Raw genomic sequence first — 19,664 nt, 5'->3', positions numbered from 1 at the left:
CAATTTTTTCTTCGGATCACAATTTGTTACCGTGATCCTTATTGCGGCTTTTTGTAGTTTATTTTTTCCTACTGTCCTAAACAATTCATATCAATATTTATGCAGATATGCCGATTCATACTAGCTTTTCTGTCCAGTTATACACAATATAAATGTTTGACCCCGAACATCATTATTTTTTTACTAAACATGTCTGCAGCGTGGCCCATTAGCTCGGTTGGTTAGAGCGTCGTGCTAATAACGCGAAGGTCGTGGGTTCGATCCCCCCATGGGCCAGTGGTTCAATTTTGTCTTCGGATCACAATTTGTAACCGTGATCCTTATTGCGGCTTTTTATAGTTTATTTTTCCCCACTGTCCTAAACAATTCAAATCAATATTTATGCAGATATGCCGATTTATACTAGCTTTTCTGTCCAGTTATACACAATATAAATGTTTGACCCCGAACATCATTATTTTTTTACTAAACATGTCTGCAGCGTGGCCCATTAGCTCAGTTGGTTAGAGCGTCGTGCTAATAACGCGAAGGTCGTGGGTTCGATCCCCCCATGGGCCAGTGGTTAAATTTTGTGTTCGGATCACAATTTGTTACCGTGATCCTTATTGCGGCATTTTATAGTTTATTTTTTCCTACTGTCCTAAACAATTCATATTAATATTTATGCAGATATGCCGATTCATACTAGCTTTTCTGTCTAGTTATACACAATATAAATGTTTGACCCCGAACATCATTATTTTTTTACTAAACATGTCTGCAGCGTGGCCCATTAGCTCAGTTGGTTAGAGCGTCGTGCTAATAACGCGAAGGTCGTGGGTTCGATCCCCCCATGGGCCAGTGGTTAAATTTTGTGTTCGGATCACAATTTGTAACCGTGATCCTTATTGCGGCTTTTTATAGTTTATTTTTCCCCACTGTCCTAAACAATTCAAATCAATATTTATGCAGATATGCCGATTTATACTAGCTTTTCTGTCTAGTTATACACAATATAAATGTTTGACCCCGAACATCATTATTTTTTTACTAAACATGTCTGCAGCGTGGCCCATTAGCTCAGTTGGTTAGAGCGTCGTGTTAATAACGCGAAGGTCGTGGGTTCGATCCCCCCATGGGCCAGTGGTTCAATTTTTTCTTCGGATCACAATTTGTTACCGTGATCCTTATTGCGGCTTTTTATAGTTTATTTTTCCCCACTGTCCTAAACAATTCAAATCAATATTTATGCAGATATGCCGATTTATACTAGCTTTTCTGTCTAGTTATACACAATATAAATGTTTGACCCCGAACATCATTATTTTTTTACTAAACATGTCTGCAGCGTGGCCCATTAGCTCAGTTGGTTAGAGCGTCGTGTTAATAACGCGAAGGTCGTGGGTTCGATCCCCCCATGGGCCAGTGGTTCAATTTTTTCTTCGGATCACAATTTGTTACCGTGATCCTTATTGCGGCTTTTTATAGTTTATTTTTTCCTACTGCCCTAAACAATTCATATCAATATTTATGCAGATATGCCGATTCATACTAGCTTTTCTGTCCAGTTATACACAATATAAATGTTTGACCCCGAACATCATTATTTTTTTACTAAACATGTCTGCTGCGTGGCCCATTAGCTCAGTTGGTTAGAGCGTCGTGCTAATAACGCGAAGGTCGTGGGTTCGATCCCCCCATGGGCCAGTGGTTCAATTTTGTCTTCGGATCACAATTTGTTACCGTGATCCTTATTGCGGCTTTTTATAGTTTATTTTTTCCTACTGTCCTAAACAATTCATATCAATATTTATGCAGATCTGCCGATTCATACTAGCTTTTCTGTCTAGTTATACACAATGTAAATGTTTGACCCCGAACATCATTATTTTTTTACTAAACATGTACGCAGCGTGGCCCATTAGCTCAGTTGGATAGAGCGTCGTGCTAATAACGCGAAGGTTGTGGGTTCGATCCCCCCATGGGCCAGTGGTTCAATTTTTTCTTCGGATCACAATTTGTTACCGCGATCCTTATTGCGGCTTTTTATAGCTTATTTTTTCCTACTGAACTAAACAATTCATATCAATATTTATGCAGATGTGCCGATTCATACTAGCTTTTCTGTCTAGTTATACACAATATAAATGTTTGACCCCGAACATCATTACTTTTCTACTAAACATGTCTGCAGCGTGGCCCATTAGCTCAGTTGGTTAGAGCGTCGTGCTAATAACGCGAAGGTCGTGGGTTCGATCCCCCCATGGGCCAGTGGTTCAATTTTGCCTTCGGATCACAATTTGTTACCGTGATCCTTATTGCGGTTTTTTATAGTTTATTTTTTCCCACTGTCCTAAACAATTCAAATCAATATTTATGCAGATGTGCCGATTCATACTAGCTTTTCTGTCTAGTTATACACAATATAAATGTTTGACCCCGTACATCATTATTTTTTTACTAAACATGTCTGCAGCGTGGCCCATTAGCTCAGTTGGTTAGAGCGTCGTGCTACTAACGCGAGGGTCGTGGGTTCGATCCCCCCATGGGCCAGTGGTTCAATTTTGTCTGCGGATCACAATTTGTTACCGTGATCCTTATTGCGGCATTTTATAGTTTATTTTTTCCTACTGTCATAAACAATTCAAATCAATATTTATGCAGATGTGCCGATTCATACTAGCTTTTCTGTCTAGTTATACACAATATAAATGTTTGACCCCGAACATCATTACTTTTCTACTAAACATGTCTGCAGCGTGGCCCATTAGCTCAGTTGGTTAGAGCGTCGTGCTAATTCTGCGAAGGTCGTGGGTTCGATCCCCCCATGGGCCAGTGGTTCAATTTTGTCTGCGGATCACAATTTGTTACCGTGATCCTTATTGCGGCATTTTATAGTTTATTTTTTCCTACTGTCCTAAACAATTCAAATCAATATTTATGCAGATGTGCCGATTCATACTAGCTTTTCTGTCCAGTTATACACAATATAAATGTTTGACCCCGAACATCATTACTTTTCTACTAAACATGTCTGCAGCGTGGCCCATTAGCTCAGTTGGTTAGAGCGTCGTGCTACTAACGCGAAGGTCGTGGGTTCGATTCCCCCAAGGGACAGTGGTTCAATTTTGTCTTCGGATCACAATTTGTTACCGTGATCCTTATTGCGGTTTTTTATAGTTTATTTTTTCCGACTGTCCTAAACAATTCAAATCAATACTTATGCAGATATGCCGATTTATACTAGCTTTTCTGTCTAGTTATACACAATATAAATGTTTGACCCCGAACATCATTATTTTTTTACTACACATGTCTGCGGCGTGGCCCATTAGCTCAGTTGGTTAGAGCGTCGTGCTACTAACGCGAAGGTCGTGGGTTCGATCCCCCCATTGGCCAGTGGTTCAATTTTGTCTTCGGATCACAATTTGTTACCGTGATCCTTATTGCGGCTTTTTATAGTTTATTTTTTCCTACTGTCCTAAACAATTCAAATCAATATTTATGCAGATATGCCGATTTATACTAGCTTTTCTGTCTAGTTATACACAATATAAATGTTTGACCCCGAACATCATTATTTTTTTACTAAACATGTCTGCAGCGTGGCCCATTAGCTCAGTTGGTTAGAGCGTCGTGCTAATAACGCGAAGGTCGTGGGTTCGATCCCCCCATGGGCCAGTGGTTCAATTTTGTCTTCGGATCACAATTTGTTACCGTGATCCTTATTGCGGCTTTTTATAGTTTATTTTTCCGACTGTCCTAAACAATTCAAATCAATATTTATGCAGATATGCCGATTTATACTAGCTTTTCTGTCTAGTTATACACAATATAAATGTTTGACCCCGAACATCATTATTTTTTTACTAAACATGTCTGCAGCGTGGCCCATTAGCTCAGTTGGTTAGAGCGTCGTGCTAATAACGCGAAGGTCGTGGGTTCGATCCCCCCATGGGCCAGTGGTTCAATTTTGTCTTCGGATCACAATTTGTTACTGCGATCCTTATTGCGGCTTTTTATAGTTTATTTTTCCGACTGTCCTAAACAATTCAAATCAATATTTATGCAGATATGCCGATTTATACTAGCTTTTCTGTCTAGTTATACACAATATAAATGTTTGACCCCGAACATCATTATTTTTTTACTAAACATGTCTGCAGCGTGGCCCATTAGCTCAGTTGGTTAGAGCGTCGTGCTAATAACGCGAAGGTCGTGGGTTCGATCCCCCCATGGGCCAGTGGTTCAATTTTGTCTTCGGATCACAATTTGTTACTGCGATCCTTATTGCGGCTTTTTATAGTTTATTTTTCCGACTGTCCTAAACAATTCAAATCAATATTTATGCAGATATGCCGATTTATACTAGCTTTTCTGTCTAGTTATACACAATATAAATGTTTGACCCCGAACATCATTATTTTTTTACTAAACATGTCTGCAGCGTGGCCCATTAGCTCAGTTGGTTAGAGCGTCGTGCTAATAACGCGAAGGTCGTGGGTTCGATCCCCCCATGGGCCAGTGGTTCAATTTTGTCTTCGGATCACAATTTGTTACCGTGATCCTTATTGCGGCTTTTTATAGTTTATTTTTCCGACTGTCCTAAACAATTCAAATCAATATTTATGCAGATATGCCGATTTATACTAGCTTTTCTGTCTAGTTATACACAATATAAATGTTTGACCCCGAACATCATTATTTTTTTACTAAACATGTCTGCAGCGTGGCCCATTAGCTCAGTTGGTTAGAGCGTCGTGCTAATAACGCGAAGGTCGTGGGTTCGATCCCCCCATGGGCCAGTGGTTCAATTTTGTCTTCGGATCACAATTTGTTACTGCGATCCTTATTGCGGCTTTTTATAGTTTATTTTTCGGACTGTCCTAAACAATTCAAATCAATATTTATGCAGATATGCCGATTTATACTAGCTTTACTGTCTAGTTATACACAATATAAATGTTTGACCCCGAACATCATTATTTTTTTACTAAACATGTCTGCAGCGTGGCCCATTAGCTCAGTTGGTTAGAGCGTCGTGCTAATAACGCGAAGGTCGTGGGTTCGATCCCCCCATGGGCCAGTGGTTCAATTTTGTCTTCGGATCACAATTTGTTACTGCGATCCTTATTGCGGCTTTTTATAGTTTATTTTTCCGACTGTCCTAAACAATTCAAATCAATATTTATGCAGATATGCCGATTTATACTAGCTTTTCTGTCTAGTTATACACAATATAAATGTTTGACCCCGAACATCATTATTTTTTTACTAAACATGTCTGCAGCGTGGCCCATTAGCTCAGTTGGTTAGAGCGTCGTGCTAATAACGCGAAGGTCGTGGGTTCGATCCCCCCATGGGCCAGTGGTTCAATTTTGTCTTCGGATCACAATTTGTTACTGCGATCCTTATTGCGGCTTTTTATAGTTTATTTTTCCGACTGTCCTAAACAATTCAAATCAATATTTATGCAGATATGCCGATTTATACTAGCTTTTCTGTCTAGTTATACACAATATAAATGTTTGACCCCGAACATCATTATTTTTTTACTAAACATGTCTGCAGCGTGGCCCATTAGCTCAGTTGGTTAGAGCGTCGTGCTAATAACGCGAAGGTCGTGGGTTCGATCCCCCCATGGGCCAGTGGTTCAATTTTGTCTTCGGATCACAATTTGTTACTGCGATCCTTATTGCGGCTTTTTATAGTTTATTTTTCCGACTGTCCTAAACAATTCAAATCAATATTTATGCAGATATGCCGATTTATACTAGCTTTTCTGTCTAGTTATACACAATATAAATGTTTGACCCCGAACATCATTATTTTTTTACTAAACATGTCTGCAGCGTGGCCCATTAGCTCAGTTGGTTTGAGCGTCGTGCTAATAACGCGAAGGTCGTGGGTTCGATCCCCCCATGGGCCAGTGGTTCAATTTTGTCTTCGGATCACAATTTGTTACTGCGATCCTTATTGCGGCTTTTTATAGTTTATTTTTCCGACTGTCCTAAACAATTCAAATCAATATTTATGCAGATATGCCGATTTATACTAGCTTTTCTGTCTAGTTATACACAATATAAATGTTTGACCCCGAACATCATTATTTTTTTACTAAACATGTCTGCAGCGTGGCCCATTAGCTCAGTTGGTTAGAGCGTCGTGCTAATAACGCGAAGGTCGTGGGTTCGATCCCCCCATGGGCCAGTGGTTCAATTTTGTCTTCGGATCACAATTTGTTACTGCGATCCTTATTGCGGCTTTTTATAGTTTATTTTTCCGACTGTCCTAAACAATTCAAATCAATATTTATGCAGATATGCCGATTTATACTAGCTTTTCTGTCTAGTTATACACAATATAAATGTTTGACCCCGAACATCATTATTTTTTTACTAAACATGTCTGCAGCGTGGCCCATTAGCTCAGTTGGTTTGAGCGTCGTGCTAATAACGCGAAGGTCGTGGGTTCGATCCCCCCATGGGCCAGTGGTTCAATTTTGTCTTCGGATCACAATTTGTTACTGCGATCCTTATTGCGGCTTTTTATAGTTTATTTTTCCGACTGTCCTAAACAATTCAAATCAATATTTATGCAGATATGCCGATTTATACTAGCTTTTCTGTCTAGTTATACACAATATAAATGTTTGACCCCGAACATCATTATTTTTTTACTAAACATGTCTGCAGCGTGGCCCATTAGCTCAGTTGGTTAGAGCGTCGTGCTAATAACGCGAAGGTCGTGGGTTCGATCCCCCCATGGGCCAGTGGTTCAATTTTGTCTTCGGATCACAATTTGCTACTGCGATCCTTATTGCGGCTTTTTATAGTTTATTTTTCCGACTGTCCTAAACAATTCAAATCAATATTTATGCAGATATGCCGATTTATACTAGCTTTTCTGTCTAGTTATACACAATATAAATGTTTGACCCCGAACATCATTATTTTTTTACTAAACATGTCTGCAGCGTGGCCCATTAGCTCAGTTGGTTAGAGCGTCGTGCTAATAACGCGAAGGTCGTGGGTTCGATCCCCCCATGGGCCAGTGGTTCAATTTTGTCTTCGGATCACAATTTGTTACTGCGATCCTTATTGCGGCTTTTTATAGTTTATTTTTCCGACTGTCCTAAACAATTCAAATCAATATTTATGCAGATATGCCGATTTATACTAGCTTTTCTGTCTAGTTATACACAATATAAATGTTTGACCCCGAACATCATTATTTTTTTACTAAACATGTCTGCAGCGTGGCCCATTAGCTCAGTTGGTTAGAGCGTCGTGCTAATAACGCGAAGGTCGTGGGTTCGATCCCCCCATGGGCCAGTGGTTCAATTTTGTCTTCGGATCACAATTTGTTACTGCGATCCTTATTGCGGCTTTTTATAGTTTATTTTTCCGACTGTCCTAAACAATTCAAATCAATATTTATGCAGATATGCCGATTTATACTAGCTTTTCTGTCTAGTTATACACAATATAAATGTTTGACCCCGAACATCATTATTTTTTTACTAAACATGTCTGCAGCGTGGCCCATTAGCTCAGTTGGTTAGAGCGTCGTGCTAATAACGCGAAGGTCGTGGGTTCGATCCCCCCATGGGCCAGTGGTTCAATTTTGTCTTCGGATCACAATTTGTTACTGCGATCCTTATTGCGGCTTTTTATAGTTTATTTTTCCGACTGTCCTAAACAATTCAAATCAATATTTATGCAGATATGCCGATTTATACTAGCTTTTCTGTCTAGTTATACACAATATAAATGTTTGACCCCGAACATCATTATTTTTTTACTAAACATGTCTGCAGCGTGGCCCATTAGCTCAGTTGGTTAGAGCGTCGTGCTAATAACGCGAAGGTCGTGGGTTCGATCCCCCCATGGGCCAGTGGTTCAATTTTGTCTTCGGATCACAATTTGTTACTGCGATCCTTATTGCGGCTTTTTATAGTTTATTTTTCCGACTGTCCTAAACAATTCAAATCAATATTTATGCAGATATGCCGATTTATACTAGCTTTTCTGTCTAGTTATACACAATATAAATGTTTGACCCCGAACATCATTATTTTTTTACTAAACATGTCTGCAGCGTGGCCCATTAGCTCAGTTGGTTAGAGCGTCGTGCTAATAACGCGAAGGTCGTGGGTTCGATCCCCCCATGGGCCAGTGGTTCAATTTTGTCTTCGGATCACAATTTGTTACTGCGATCCTTATTGCGGCTTTTTATAGTTTATTTTTCCGACTGTCCTAAACAATTCAAATCAATATTTATGCAGATATGCCGATTTATACTAGCTTTTCTGTCTAGTTATACACAATATAAATGTTTGACCCCGAACATCATTATTTTTTTACTAAACATGTCTGCAGCGTGGCCCATTAGCTCAGTTGGTTTGAGCGTCGTGCTAATAACGCGAAGGTCGAGTTCGATCCCTCAATGAGCTTTGGGTTCAATGGTTGTTTGCTTTTTTACGAAGACTTAACGCTGCCTTATACACAAAGTACGAAGAAATTATTTTTAAAAAAAAATTTCTGCTTTCTTTTGAAATATTAAGAAATAAAATATTGAAATTATTTTATAAATTAGACCTTTGAGAATGGAGTTTCTATAATCTCTTAATTTTTAGATATCATTTTAATTTTGCATATAGGTTATCTTAAAATGCAGATGCTTTATTTCATGTTAATATTGTTATTATAAATACGGATCCCACGATTCCGCGATGTCAGAGCGTACCTTCACAACCCAATTCCCAACGTGGCTTTTCTCTGTTTTTGTTACTACGTCCCCTCTTTGTTTTTACATCAGATATGGATCTGAACACAGTTGCCACATAACTTTCATCCAATTTGTGTTTTCTTTTTCCTTTTTTTCATAATATTAACTAAAAATCTCCCTTTTAAGAAGTTGGCAAACTAAACAAGATATGCAATCTGCAAAGGTTGCCCGCACATGTCGGCATGCCTAGAAACGAAGAGGCAGATCAACTTGTTAAGGAAGGGAGACATCTCAATAATGAAACTATCGTCAAGGTCTCTCTTGACGATGTTAATTCGATCGCAAATTTCCGTCTGAGAGAAAACACCCTTAAAAAAGGCTCGCTGATTTGTGAAATAAATGCAAATAGAGACCTTACCAAAACTATCCTCCGCCTCCTTAGAACTGGTCTCTATCGAAGTATGAAGATCCAGGGAGATGGCAATAGTAGAACCTCTGCAGTAACTGTGATGATATTCCACTAACACCAAAACATATTTTTGACTGCCCTGCCAGCTCTCTGACTCAGCTTGGGGAATTCTCCCCCTTTGACATCGAGAGTGTGTACTCCCACAACATCAAAGAGTTAGCCGGTTGTGTTTAGCACACTCATGGATATCTATAGTTCTCCTCATGGACACGACACCAACCAACCAACTAAATATCGTACATGCTTCATCGTAAGTATAATGGGGTACTCCCACATCCAGAGTTTGTGCTTTTAAATCAAAAATACAGAATACTTTTTCAAACTACTTTTAATTCTTTTTTTTTTAATTTTTTTTGAGGGGGGGGAGTTCCGCGTGAGAGAAAAAAAAGGAAAATTTTACCATTGTACTGTGCGAACAACGAAAATCATTGTAAATATGTTGTTGTTACTTTACGTCGCACTAGAGCTGCACAATGGGCTATTGGCGACGGTCTGGGAAACATCCCGGAGGATGATCCGAAGACATGCCATCACAATTTTGATCCTCTGCGGAAGGGATGACACCCCCACTTCGGTAGCCCGACGACCTGCGCGCGAAGTCGAGCACTTTACGGTAGCACAGTTTAACGAGGACCAATACCGCACACCCTCGGTCCCTACGCAGACTGATCCAAGTGGTCACCCTCCAGCACACTGACCGTAACCAGTGATGCTTGACTTCGGTGATCTGCTGGGAACCGTGTCTTAACGATCAGTTCACTGCGGGACCATTGTAAATAAAAGTATCCTATAATTTTGTGAAATTCAGACATGAAACTGTAAAGACCGTACATTGGGGACAGTGAACGTCATGAACTGGTCAGCAATTACACAAAAAAAAAAATTTTAAATAAACATTATGGGCATGTTACATGATTTGAACGTAGAATGCACTAGATTATTTCCCATGGCGTTAAATGAGTTAACTAAACGAATGCAAGATAAAATAATTTTTTTCAGAAAATTTGAGATGAAATACCCATTGTCGGACATGTGCATGGAATTTTAGAAATGAGAAAAGCTAGTACGAGTTTTCATTCAGAAGTTTAAAGAAAATCATAATACAAATTGTGTTTATTTTCCAGGCTGAAGATCTTCGTTTGTTTTTTATTTTAATGTTTGTGAAAAATTTTTTACAATATAAGTTATTTACTTTCGTTCATTTTTAGTAAAATGATCTAATTTTATAATAAAACGTTTTTTGTATTCTCTGCTCAAAAAAAATACATGAAATTGTGGAGAAATTCATTCATAATAGCAATATTTTTTAAAAACTTTTTTTTTGAAAAAATAGAAAAAAAAATTTATTTCTTTATTTTTGGCTATATTTTCTCATTTAAAAGCTTTAGAGCAGGTGTTTCCAACTTACATGAGGCCGGGGGCCGCGATTAAAAACACCAGTCAAATGGCTGGCCACAAATTTATCAAAATTTTATATAGGGCTCTTTTATGTTTGAAGTAACATAAAATTTTACGGTCAGATTCTTATCAAGTTGTACAAAACAAAGTATTGAACTACACATTAAATGACATCTAATATATTTTAGTTCGCGGGTTACTAAAAGGCTTGGTGGGCCGGATGTGGCCCGCGGGCCTCCAGTTAGTAACCACTGCTTTAGAGCAACATAGCTTATGCAAAGAAATTAATTACTATACCCTCATTCATTACATTTTCAGAAGGAACTGTAACAAAAAAATTTGCAATTAACTATGTGTACTATGCAGGGGGAAAAAATTTTTGTAAAATTGCCCTGCTGTATAGTAATGACCTTTTCGGTGGGAAAAAAACATAATCCTCATAATAAAATCAAAGCATATGGTATTTGAACTATTCTTTTGGAAATTTTTCGGTTCATATGGTAATGGTTTACCGAAAATTCTGGTTTTCAATATTATAATTCTCATTACTACACATTTAATAAAAAATACCGAATTGAAAATTAAATTTTTTCGAATGAAGGATTTTTATGCCACGCTCTAAGATAAAATTACCAAAGTTTACCATATTTATCAAATTTTATCATTTCTGTATTATGAAACCATATTTTATTATTAATTTTACCAATATAATTACCAAAACGATTTGGTAAAAATTACGGAGCTTCTGGGTGTTTCAATAGAGTCAGAAACACTGTTAATTTTAATATATGCTGGTTTTGACAATACTATTTTTTTCTTAATGTGAACATTGGAGTTTTAAAAAGCTTAGAAAAAAGCTTTAAAGAGAATCGCAATCAAAACAACACATTTTGTAGAGATAGAAGTCTCTCCAAAAAAAAATTTCTATTTATTTATTATTATTTTTTCAATGAAAACACATTTTATACACTTATTTGCTTCACCATTCAAGGCTTAAAAAATTATTTTATTCAGCTAAGTAATTTAGTTTTGAATTATTTTAAAATCAGCAGAACTAGACTGTATTTATATTAAAATCAAACATTTAAATTAACAACATACTGTTTGATTGTGTCCCACACATACGAAAAATCATTGGACAAAAGAAAGAAAGAAAAACTTCACATAACATTATGACAGTTTTCCAGCTAAATTAATGATATTTTTATTAATTCGCCGTTCAACTTAAGAAAACTAATTGGGTAAATAGAAACTTAAGCTTTGTCTATCATAACACTTATTGAATATTAGTTGTAAATCTAGTTCTAAAACTGACAGATTTTTAAAATGGGGTGAAATCTGAAGCTTAAATGCTTTGTTACACAAACTGGTTATTTCTAAAGAAAAGTCGCTTCTCCAAAAGGAACTCTTCATTAATTTATTTAATTTTTACAACAAACAATCATAAAAAATAAAATTTCTAAATAAAATATAGATATCTTCCTCAAATTATCCTAACAATATTTAAGAAAACCTATGCACAGTTCGTAAAGAAAAAGAACACCATGATTCAGATCACCCATTAGATTTTTATATGTTCTAGGACTCAAACTTAATGTTTCAAGACCTTAAATATGCTAATTAATTGGTTCACGCGATATTTAAAATTACAAGCTCTGACATAAAATTTTATTTTCTCTAAATAAACATTTTTTTTCGATGGTTCGAATTTTCGACATTCAAAATATGGGAGATCTGGAGAAATTGATCCCTATTGTTCGGACAGGCGAATGGTCGTCCCCTTAAAGTTAATTTCATTTCTTGAGTATTTCACCATATCTCCCTAGCTATGTTATACACGATTATGAAACTTCTTTACCGAAAAATAATTAAATTTATAAATGCATTTATTTATAACTTATTATTTATAATTTTTTATTGATAATTTATTATTTAAATTATTTATTAATTTTCATTATTTATTATAAAGATGAGCTGAAAGTTTTAAATTTAAAGGTATACAAATTTTTACTGACCTTTAATCTATGTAATTTTAAATGGTACAATTTCCAAATATGAAGGGAATCGGTCGATTAGTTCTTGAGAAATTATAATTTAAACAGTTTTGAAAGATCTAGGATTTGAGCCCCTCCAAAAAAATGTATCTTTGATATCCGATTTCGTATCTTGAATAATCAAATAAATCAGCCTATTTACGGTAAGGAACGATTGAGGCCTAAATCATGAATATCAGAGAAGAAAAGTTATTCTCTCTTTCATTTTGTACAATGCATACCGTGAAAACATTAGCAAAAACTATGTTCAATGGACACCCCTTTGAAATCTTTTATTTGAATCTTATTTCTTCCTAACTCACAACAAAGAAGTTCTCCAATCAAAACAGTTGTAGAAAAAACCCATCCCGCGACTAATGATATAAAAGCCCCCACAATATCCATCGATGTCAAGGCTCTGGTTTCGCTTGATGTTGCTCTAGAACTTGAGAACTTGCTGGGTAAAAGCAGTTTAAAAAAGTAATCGTTCGAGATCTTCTGATATAATCCAGCTTCTGTCAATCTTAGAAGAAACATATCAAGTTCTTCTCTGCAACAAAAATCTTCTTTTGAATATAGAACAACCCCAGAAGAGTATATATTGTCTTTTGAAATTGTTACTTGACTTAAAGGCAATGACTTGATTAAGAAATGTGGCATAAATACGGCAAAATTCCCTTTATTGACCGCGTTTAAAATACTTCGAGGTAAATAGTCAATCATCCATTTGTTTTGAAATATTCTCTCTCCTAAATTTCGAACAATGGATTGTCCACTAGTTCTCATAAATAAAGTCGTGCTCGCACCTTTCAAAACGGCGCATTTGTGTGTGCCGCTTTCAACAGCTTGATGCAACTTTAGAACTGTATCAAGTGCTGGTTCAGTAGTGGAAACCATTAAGTAAGACAATACTGTTGACGTGTACGAAAACACCAAAATTAAGCTGCCCAAGAGCCAAAATATTGTCATGGATCTATCTCCGAATGTTGGCGATATTTTAATCGGATATGGTTTCTGTAATAAATTTGCGACAACATTAAAAAATAAATCCATCATGCCAATTCGATCTCGATACAGGGAACGATGAATAAGAGGCATAATAATAACTAAAAACAGAATGGAAATCCATATCCAAATTTTAAAAGGAAAAATAAATGCTTCTGTTTTTGAAAGATCGCGTGGTTTCTTAGCGACGAATCTGATTTCCCCATAGTCATATGGCGTGGATGGTGTACCGATGTTGGCTACGTCTTCAAACAAGCCAAGTCGCCCCATGCTGATATCTGAGTTGTTCGGGAAGCAATCATCTTTGACTAAATCTCTGTTTACTTCCTCAGAAGATCTTTCGACGAATGTAAGAGTAGTTTTAAAATTTTCAGAAATTATACGAGTTAATTCAGCTTCAATGCCACCAATAACTTTTACGCCTTCTTCAGTTCTGTTCACTTCGAAGGTATTTAAAGCAACTCCAATGGCAATTGTTAAATGTTCTGGAAATTTCATCTTCACTTACTTTTATCCTTTACACTTACTGATATTACGTCGTTGATTACGTCATTAATTGTATGCATAGTCGGTTACTGATGAAGGTAATCATATTATATTATTGATGAAGGCATTTACGTTACTGGCGAAAGCAATCCATTTCTATCGCTGAAGAAAACAATCATATTCCATTACTGATTTGAAGAATTTTATTCAATCACTGGTTTCGGATAGATTTCATCAGTATTAAATAATGATAAAATCAATTATATTTATTTACTGATTAAAGGAAATAATGTTCGATTTCTGAGGCAAGCAATTGCAGAACTGGGGAAAGCAATCATTTTTTATCACTGAAGAAAAAAATCCTATTCAATCACTGAAAAAAATCAATCATATTCCATTTCTGATTTAAACAATTACTTTTCAGCAATCCTGTTAATATACTGATGAAATTAATTATATTTACTTACTAATTAAGGCAATAATATTCTATCGCTGATGAAAGTAATCATATCGGGAAAAGCAACCATGTTATATTACTAATGAAAGCAATCTTATCCCATTGCTGGTAAATACGATCAGATTAAATTCCATTATTTATTGAAGCTATCTGATTAAAATGCTGCTAAAATCAATCATATTTATTTACTAAAAAAAGCCATGACATTTTGTGAACTGACGAATTCTGTTACTGATGAAACTAATCATACTGGGGAAAGCAATTATGTATTTATCATTGATAAAAGCAATCTTGTTCCGTTGCTGGTTAAAACAATAATATTTCGTAACTGATGAAAGCAATCATATTCCATTTCTGAAGAAAATAAGCATATCCCTGTGCTAAGGAAAGCACCCAGAATCCATTACTGATGAAAGCAATCACATTCCATCAGTGATTTAAACAATCATATTCCAGAACTAATAAAGAAATTATATTCCATTATTAATTTAAACAATCATATTTCATCACTAATGAATGGCATAAATTAAATTGCTAATTAAGCCATCAGAATTCAGCGGAAGCAAGTATTTGGCCACTTATACTAAACCAGAAAATTAATTTAAAGCATTTACATGTTAGTTATGACTAGTTATTTTTTTACATGACTAGTTATGCTTTGTTATGGATAATTCTTAACAAGAAAATCTCTTAAAGTGTCAAAACGCATACGCTATGAATAATTCTCAGCAAGAAAGTTCTTTAAGTTTCAGCAAGTATAGGCCATGGATAATTCTTAGCAAGAAAAGCTCTTAGTTTCAGAAAGCATACGCTATGGATAATTTTTAGCAAGAGAAGTTCTTAAAGTTATAGAAAGTATAGGCATGGATAATTTTTAGCAAGAGGCATTTTATATAAACTGTTACCTTAGAAACTTATTCTTGAAAAATAAACAAACAAATTAATTTCAAACCAACCAAAACAACACACATTTATCTTCAAAAAAATTCAATTGTAAACATAAAAGATAATAGAACTAGGCCATATGCAAATAAATTCGTCTTGCTTTGCAAAGTTTTAGCAAACATTTATATTGCGAAATCTAATAACAAATGAACATTACGTAAGCAACAAGCGACAAGAGCGTTAATCACTATTGATTCACAAAAAAGAATAAATTCTGTCATAATCAAGCATAGTAGTATTAATCCTTATAATTGACGTGTCTTTTTTCGTTGCGTGCCTTTAAACATGACATTAACGATTCATTAATATTACTCTTAGCATTCGTTTAGATAGTGCTATTAGACATTGCTTATTTTAAATTCTTTTTTTTAAATTTTTTGAATAATAATTTTAAAAAAATTTTAAACATGCACATTTCTAACTTTAAAAATAACAAGATTTTTGCTTATTTAATAAACGATAGCAAATTTAATTATTTACAAGGTACTGTCAAAATTTGGATCTTGAGTTTTGGATATATATTTAAAATGTAGTTTTAAAACCAGAATTTTAGCTATTTTATCAGATTAAAATTAATTTCCTTAATATTGGAAACGAAAACCGCAACAAAATGCTTGTTCCTGACGTTAAAAATGAAACATTTTTATTGCTTTTAAGGAATGATGCAAACCATCAAAATCTTATTTATTTAAGTCATTATCAGAAATTAGATCATGTGTTTTGAATCAATATTTAAGTAGCATTTTTGAAACTTTAAGAAGTTTTTTTAGGATATAGAAAGCGTCATTTTGATTTATTTTTCGAAAAATTATCTTAAATTTGCTGCTTTTCACGAGTTTTGGAAATACTTGTACTTTAATTTACAAAATAAAAGAAACTAGAAGCTTTGAATGTATAATGATTTGAAAAATAATGATGCTCTTTTAAATCTTCAAAATCCTTTATATTTTTTTAAAAACAATTTCAATGCTTTCAATGCTAACACCTTCAATAACTTACTATCGTGTTTAGTCCGCAACTTAAACTTCTCTTATCTCTTAATCAAAGAAAGTTTCATATTCTATAAATTATATATATATATATATATATATATATATATATATATATATATATATATATATATATATATATATATATATATATATATATATATATATATATATATATATATATATATATATATATATATATATATATATATATATATATATATATATATATATATATATATATATATATATATATATATATATATATATATATATATATATATATATATATATATATATATATATATATATATATATATATATATATATATGCCGACCAGTCTGTGTAGGGGGCAGGGAACTGTCCTTGCATCAGAAAGGTTCTGGGTTCGAATCCTGGGCAAGGCATGGATGTTTCTTTCCCTCTATCTGTGTTCTATGTCCTTTCTCCTTTGTGTGTGAATGTGTGAATGTGACCCGCCCTGTAAACGGGTTGTGGTAGTGTGACATGGGCGACGCTGTTCCACCGCCGTGGCTTCGCCACAGGTGCCCACTGGGTAACGAAAAGAGAATTAGCAGTTCTGGCACTTTCTGTGGCCAATGGACAATAGCTCCAAGTGCCCGCCATTAAAAAAAAAAAAAAAAAAAATATATATATATATATATATATATATATATATATATATATATATATATATATATATATATATATATATATATATATATATATATATATATATATATATATATATATATATATATATAACAAGATTACATAAAAAAATCCCTCTATTTACACACTTCTAACTCCATTCTGTTTTCATATTTTGTAATCTGACAATCTTATTACGAAAATATTTGAAATCATTCTTGAAAGATTTCGGTGCGTGTAAGTTCATTTGAATTCCCTACTCGCTTTACACATTTCGTTTTGTGTTTTGTTCTGTATTTTCTTTCATTTTATTTTCTGTTTTTTGCTTGATATATTTTTTACTTAATACGTTCTATTTTCATTTCAATTTTTTTGAGTGCTCCTCACGCTATTGTATTGATATATTTTGCTTTGGCTATATTGACATTATATTTGAAAGCACTCCTCTTTGCGGATAAAATCGGGTGAGTTGATTAAGTGATTATATCTTTTCATTATTTTGTTTTCCGGCTTTTTAATATACATATTTTTTAATATCTTTTTAATATTTTTTAATATTTTTTAAAAATGCTTTATTTTAATAATTTTAATAATGTGAAAAAATCTTTGTGTAAGAATATGGAATGTGTCATCTAAGAGAACGCTTGACGGGCATGGTTAACTCGAAATATAATGAAAAGAACAGTCGTTAACGTAAACAAATGACATTTCAACAATCAATCAATATCGATATACCCACACTATGTCACCTGCATGTATCCCATTTAATAAACCTATCAAAAGATATGAAGAAAACTCTGATACATCAAAATATCATTAAACTAAAAAAGTCAGTTATAAAAAACTTTACCAATTCAAATCTATAATTTTTTAAGCTTTTTAAAGAAGAATTGCACTTTCTTAAATCAAAATAACCATGACCCTCCCTCTACCATTTAAGTATACTTATATACGTATCATGAGATATTTCATTAAAAAATAATCATAACGAACTACCAAATTATAATCCGACCAATAACTTCAATTAAGGCTATTAAGTTTTTCCAATCACCGCTAATAGCTGTTTTACTTTCTATTGATGCACCTAACCTCATGAAATATTTTGTTAAAATTAGCTTTCTGGGGAAAGGAACGATCCTATGAATTAGTTAAACATAAAAATATATTTAAATATTATATTAGATATTCAAATTTTTCCGGGAAACTAAAACTACTTTCTTTTGTTATTGACCAATTATTTTTAGTTGTACCAATTACAGAAATAGTTATAACTCAACTTACATCAATATCACACTTGCTAATCTTAACCATTTGTTTCTTTCATATCTGTATCAATTATCTAGTTTCAGACACACGCTAAACATTTTCGTGTCATCATTTCACAACAGCAATTACTGCTTCTAAACACAACTATTAAAATTGAGTCTTATTTCATGTTCAATGGCATCCCCTTTCCTTTAATCGTTATTTGCAACGCACAGAAAAATAATTTCAAAAATCGGTTTCATTTTCTACCCTATTAACTCTAATTTTAAATAATAAATGAGTTATTTTAAGTTACCGAGACAACTAATATTGCGTTTTAAGCACACATTAAGTTTTACTGATACACATATTCATGTTATTTTCTACAGATATGTTTTACACATATGTTTTATAGCCTTAAATGTTTTGCAAGAATCTAGCATTTTACCGCATCGGTTTAAGATTATAATAAAAAATATATTGTAGGGGAGAGTTGGATAAAACGGGATACCATTATTATTTTTATTTACTACGGAATATCTGTTAAGGAAAACCATACATTATTTTTTTCTGTAGCTATAACATTTATTGAAGCACACAAAAAACATATTTTAAACTAATTTTAATGACCGTGAAATAGAAAAAAAAATTTATTTCCAAACTCTTACATATCCCGTTTTAGCATACCTGGGTTGGATAAAACGGGATAGGGTTCACAATGTTTAATTTTTTGCATAGATATAAATATAAAATAATAAATAATGCAAATATATAAATAATATTGTTTAAATATAAAAAAGCTCAAGTCTTTATCAGAGAAATACATTACAATTAGTTCTAAAGAAAGATGTAAAATCCTAGAGTCGAAAGTCGAAAATAAAATACTTAATAATGAACGTTAATAAACAAATTTTGCATTACTATATAAAGAGACTAAATTTTTCAAAAATATACATAGTTAATGTAAATAAGTTGTTAAAAAAGCCTAGGCCTACATTAATATATGGCTATTTTAAAACGTAATAATCCAACAAATAAATAGGTGGATAAAACGGGACATAAAAAACTCTATCCCGTTTTATCCAACTCACAAGTGTCCCGTTTTGTCCGACTCCGACACTTTTTGAAACAAACATGGCTGCTGCCTAAATGTGAAAAGAAAATTAGATAGACTGCACATAAAAATATTGGTAAATAAATGGTTAATTAAATTTAATACTCACCGGAATTTTATTCCCATATATGTGGGCAGTACAATGTAAAAAACAACGCACGT

General features: G+C 33.9%; 26 non-coding genes across 26 annotated transcripts; all 26 read left to right on the top strand.

Moving 5' to 3' along the window:
• The first annotated feature begins 484 nt into the window (after window positions 1-484).
• TRNAI-AAU (transfer RNA isoleucine (anticodon AAU)) lies at window positions 485-558 on the top strand. Its single transcript has one exon. It is a non-coding gene; the product is annotated as a tRNA-Ile (tRNA).
• A 208-nt stretch (window positions 559-766) lies between these two features.
• On the top strand, window positions 767-840 carry TRNAI-AAU (transfer RNA isoleucine (anticodon AAU)). Its single transcript has one exon. It is a non-coding gene; the product is annotated as a tRNA-Ile (tRNA).
• A 208-nt stretch (window positions 841-1,048) lies between these two features.
• TRNAI-AAU (transfer RNA isoleucine (anticodon AAU)) lies at window positions 1,049-1,122 on the top strand. The gene has a single exon. It is a non-coding gene; the product is annotated as a tRNA-Ile (tRNA).
• Window positions 1,123-1,330: 208 nt separating this feature from the next.
• TRNAI-AAU (transfer RNA isoleucine (anticodon AAU)) lies at window positions 1,331-1,404 on the top strand. Its single transcript has one exon. It is a non-coding gene; the product is annotated as a tRNA-Ile (tRNA).
• A 208-nt stretch (window positions 1,405-1,612) lies between these two features.
• On the top strand, window positions 1,613-1,686 carry TRNAI-AAU (transfer RNA isoleucine (anticodon AAU)). The gene has a single exon. It is a non-coding gene; the product is annotated as a tRNA-Ile (tRNA).
• A 490-nt stretch (window positions 1,687-2,176) lies between these two features.
• Window positions 2,177-2,250, top strand: TRNAI-AAU (transfer RNA isoleucine (anticodon AAU)). Its single transcript has one exon. It is a non-coding gene; the product is annotated as a tRNA-Ile (tRNA).
• Window positions 2,251-2,458: 208 nt separating this feature from the next.
• Window positions 2,459-2,532, top strand: TRNAS-ACU (transfer RNA serine (anticodon ACU)). Its single transcript has one exon. It is a non-coding gene; the product is annotated as a tRNA-Ser (tRNA).
• Window positions 2,533-3,022: 490 nt separating this feature from the next.
• TRNAS-ACU (transfer RNA serine (anticodon ACU)) lies at window positions 3,023-3,096 on the top strand. The gene has a single exon. It is a non-coding gene; the product is annotated as a tRNA-Ser (tRNA).
• Window positions 3,097-3,304: 208 nt separating this feature from the next.
• Window positions 3,305-3,378, top strand: TRNAS-ACU (transfer RNA serine (anticodon ACU)). The gene has a single exon. It is a non-coding gene; the product is annotated as a tRNA-Ser (tRNA).
• A 208-nt stretch (window positions 3,379-3,586) lies between these two features.
• TRNAI-AAU (transfer RNA isoleucine (anticodon AAU)) lies at window positions 3,587-3,660 on the top strand. The gene has a single exon. It is a non-coding gene; the product is annotated as a tRNA-Ile (tRNA).
• Window positions 3,661-3,867: 207 nt separating this feature from the next.
• On the top strand, window positions 3,868-3,941 carry TRNAI-AAU (transfer RNA isoleucine (anticodon AAU)). Its single transcript has one exon. It is a non-coding gene; the product is annotated as a tRNA-Ile (tRNA).
• A 207-nt stretch (window positions 3,942-4,148) lies between these two features.
• Window positions 4,149-4,222, top strand: TRNAI-AAU (transfer RNA isoleucine (anticodon AAU)). Its single transcript has one exon. It is a non-coding gene; the product is annotated as a tRNA-Ile (tRNA).
• A 207-nt stretch (window positions 4,223-4,429) lies between these two features.
• Window positions 4,430-4,503, top strand: TRNAI-AAU (transfer RNA isoleucine (anticodon AAU)). The gene has a single exon. It is a non-coding gene; the product is annotated as a tRNA-Ile (tRNA).
• Window positions 4,504-4,710: 207 nt separating this feature from the next.
• TRNAI-AAU (transfer RNA isoleucine (anticodon AAU)) lies at window positions 4,711-4,784 on the top strand. Its single transcript has one exon. It is a non-coding gene; the product is annotated as a tRNA-Ile (tRNA).
• A 207-nt stretch (window positions 4,785-4,991) lies between these two features.
• Window positions 4,992-5,065, top strand: TRNAI-AAU (transfer RNA isoleucine (anticodon AAU)). The gene has a single exon. It is a non-coding gene; the product is annotated as a tRNA-Ile (tRNA).
• Window positions 5,066-5,272: 207 nt separating this feature from the next.
• TRNAI-AAU (transfer RNA isoleucine (anticodon AAU)) lies at window positions 5,273-5,346 on the top strand. The gene has a single exon. It is a non-coding gene; the product is annotated as a tRNA-Ile (tRNA).
• Window positions 5,347-5,553: 207 nt separating this feature from the next.
• On the top strand, window positions 5,554-5,627 carry TRNAI-AAU (transfer RNA isoleucine (anticodon AAU)). Its single transcript has one exon. It is a non-coding gene; the product is annotated as a tRNA-Ile (tRNA).
• A 207-nt stretch (window positions 5,628-5,834) lies between these two features.
• TRNAI-AAU (transfer RNA isoleucine (anticodon AAU)) lies at window positions 5,835-5,908 on the top strand. The gene has a single exon. It is a non-coding gene; the product is annotated as a tRNA-Ile (tRNA).
• A 207-nt stretch (window positions 5,909-6,115) lies between these two features.
• Window positions 6,116-6,189, top strand: TRNAI-AAU (transfer RNA isoleucine (anticodon AAU)). Its single transcript has one exon. It is a non-coding gene; the product is annotated as a tRNA-Ile (tRNA).
• Window positions 6,190-6,396: 207 nt separating this feature from the next.
• On the top strand, window positions 6,397-6,470 carry TRNAI-AAU (transfer RNA isoleucine (anticodon AAU)). Its single transcript has one exon. It is a non-coding gene; the product is annotated as a tRNA-Ile (tRNA).
• Window positions 6,471-6,677: 207 nt separating this feature from the next.
• TRNAI-AAU (transfer RNA isoleucine (anticodon AAU)) lies at window positions 6,678-6,751 on the top strand. The gene has a single exon. It is a non-coding gene; the product is annotated as a tRNA-Ile (tRNA).
• A 207-nt stretch (window positions 6,752-6,958) lies between these two features.
• On the top strand, window positions 6,959-7,032 carry TRNAI-AAU (transfer RNA isoleucine (anticodon AAU)). Its single transcript has one exon. It is a non-coding gene; the product is annotated as a tRNA-Ile (tRNA).
• A 207-nt stretch (window positions 7,033-7,239) lies between these two features.
• TRNAI-AAU (transfer RNA isoleucine (anticodon AAU)) lies at window positions 7,240-7,313 on the top strand. The gene has a single exon. It is a non-coding gene; the product is annotated as a tRNA-Ile (tRNA).
• A 207-nt stretch (window positions 7,314-7,520) lies between these two features.
• On the top strand, window positions 7,521-7,594 carry TRNAI-AAU (transfer RNA isoleucine (anticodon AAU)). Its single transcript has one exon. It is a non-coding gene; the product is annotated as a tRNA-Ile (tRNA).
• A 207-nt stretch (window positions 7,595-7,801) lies between these two features.
• Window positions 7,802-7,875, top strand: TRNAI-AAU (transfer RNA isoleucine (anticodon AAU)). The gene has a single exon. It is a non-coding gene; the product is annotated as a tRNA-Ile (tRNA).
• Window positions 7,876-8,082: 207 nt separating this feature from the next.
• On the top strand, window positions 8,083-8,156 carry TRNAI-AAU (transfer RNA isoleucine (anticodon AAU)). Its single transcript has one exon. It is a non-coding gene; the product is annotated as a tRNA-Ile (tRNA).
• Window positions 8,157-19,664: the final 11,508 nt, after the last annotated feature.

The sequence above is a fragment of the Parasteatoda tepidariorum genome, chromosome 4 (assembly GCF_982258835.1).
Source record: "Parasteatoda tepidariorum strain Cologne lab strain chromosome 4, Ptep-v5.0, whole genome shotgun sequence".
NCBI lineage: Eukaryota > Metazoa > Arthropoda > Arachnida > Araneae > Theridiidae > Parasteatoda > Parasteatoda tepidariorum.
This window is presented reverse-complemented; position numbering and strand designations above follow the sequence as displayed.